Below are 2,577 nucleotides of genomic sequence, written 5' to 3'. Positions count from 1 at the left end.
AATGCTGGAAGAATTTTTGCATTTTATGTTGCCGTGGACTGCTGTACTTCTGCAGACTTCTCTGAATACCAGTCTGCTATTGGTCTAAAAGCTCTTCCTTAAATGGAGACTTCAGCAGATGTTGTTCTTGTTACCACATTGTGCACAGTTTGCATGAGTTGTACAGAAAATGTGATTTTTCTTTTTTAAATTAGTTTGTCCTGTGTATGAACTTTTATGTTTTGGCATCCACTGGTCAATATGTTCACTGTTGCATAGAGCACATAAGTGTTCATAAGTTATTTAGCATTTGATAGATAAACAGTAGGGCATTACATTTGTGACATAAATGTGAAACTGATGTAGTTAATGTAGAGAGTGTATAGCAGTCTGTTACATTTTTCCATGATCTACATATCTGCCTTGTGTTAAAAAGAATCTGCAGGGCTAAAAGTTTGAAATGAAGTGTGAATTTCACTAGTTGTATGATTGTAAACATTTTCCTGTTTGCATCTAATTGGAACAGTTATTTTTAGTGCTGCAGTATAGTGCTACTTCAACTCCATTTTCAGTCCAGTTATGGGAGAAATAGTAGACTTGAGAAGGAAAATATAAACAACTTGTAGTGATTATAGACTGCAAGGTGTATTCTGAAAGCTTTTTGTACTTTTTCTTTGGAAAAAAGAAAATGTTCATTCTGCCCTTCTTATATAAAGTGATTCTAAAAATCTCATGGCATTTCACACTAGCAAAAATCCAGAATATTATGATCCAGTCAAGCAAATTTTGAAGCACTTTAGTTTATAGCTATTGTTATAAACCATTTATGAAAGTTTGACTTTACCAGTGAATGTGAGCTGACCTTTGTAAGAAGGATTGCTTCTTTTTGGTGATCTGCCCAGAAAGGATATAATTTTATCTTTTTTTTGTCTTTTTTTTTCCTATACCTACAATGAGTATACTTTAAATGCGTTCTTTTTTTTTTTTTTCTCCTTTTTTCTTTTTCTTTTTCTTTTTTTTTTTTTCTCCTTTTTTCTTTTTTTTTTTTTTCTTTTTTTTTTTGAGCCAGCAATACAAAGTAAATTAGTACTACCTCAAAAGTGAATGTTGGTCAAGATACGCTGAATCTCTCTGTAGCCTGGAAAAAGCACTTTTGGTCTCTGGCTGAAGTACTGTTTACTTACATGAGAGGAAAGACAATCATACTTAATGTGATCCTTAACATAATTAACACTTAAGGCTAATGGAGCAATATGATAAGTAAACATCATCTGTTACCTTTGTGTTCTCAGCTGTGGCAAGGGGCTGTTGCAGTCCTTATACTGTCGTACACGGGATAATTAATGTAGACCTCCCTTCTTTCTCCCCAATGATCTTACTCTGCTTTTGCTCCGCACTGTGCCCAGCCTTTTTTGCACTGGCAGTGCGGTGTTATACCACAACTGCTGCTTATTTATGTAAGTGCAAATGGCAGCTGACATCTTCAAAAGAACAGGAAGGCTGCTTCAGTCAGACACTTCTTTTTAGCTAGAGGGAGATCCTGCCCCTAACTGTTTGACATATCACACTGGAAGATGAAGGGTGAGGGTAAGCTAAGAGTGTGCTGTTACAGTGGGAAAGTTTATGCTGGGCTGCCATTAGATAAGTAATTGGAACTTTTTATCTCATTCTTTGGAATATGTGAAGCTGTAACTGTGCTCGTGTCCTCTACAACGCGGTTCAGGGCTGATGTGTTAATTGGATTCCTTGTTGGCTGACATGTAAAAGCGTTGCAGTGCGATGGGATGGGATTGAATAGTTGCAGGGAAATTAGAGTCCTAGAATTGGTTTTGTGGAAGATCAAGGTATGTAATGGAAAACGAGTCTAATATCTTTGTAGTATGAGCCATCATAGTAGCTTCATCTTGAATTCCATAGTGTATTTTTCTGTTTTTTTTTTCTTGAGGTAGAAGTTATATACAGAATTGTACTGAAGCAGTCTTAAAGTACCAGAACTAGTGAAGTTGAGGAAAGTGGCTGCAGAGCTTTAAGTCTCCTGATAAAAAGGGTTAAAGATGGTGTCAGCATTTATTTTCACTTATTTTTTCTGGATTTTTAAAGCCATTTGATGTTGACAGATTTTATTCTTTAAGGAAAAAGGCTCACATTTTCTTTCAGTTGAGAGAGAAGTTTCTCTCCAGCCAGCACAAGCAGTTTCTGTAGCAGAGCTTGTGTGTAACATCTTGAGCGATGGCCCGACCGTCAGTTATGTGCGGCGAGGGAGAGAGGGTCGCTGCTTTTGGTCCTGCTAGCCTGAATCGACTGCTTAAATGTCTCCAGTATACAGATGTAATACAGGACCATGAGACTCTATGTAGTTTGATAATCATTGCTGCAAACTTTTTATATCACCAGAGGAACAGACCTCTGGCACCAGAATGGGACAATTATATGCGTTCATTTTTGAAGAAATATCAAACAAGGTGCTACAGCCACGTTCTTATGAGCAGGCGAATACTCAACTAGATATAAACTATCTCTTCATTTAATTTTATATACTGTACTGAAGATTAAACCCCAGTTTCCACTTCCCTTGAAGCCAAATCACACATTAGCAGT

This window comes from Tetrao urogallus, assembly GCF_951394365.1.
Source record: "Tetrao urogallus genome assembly, chromosome: 7".
NCBI lineage: Eukaryota > Metazoa > Chordata > Aves > Galliformes > Phasianidae > Tetrao > Tetrao urogallus.
This window is presented reverse-complemented; position numbering follows the sequence as displayed.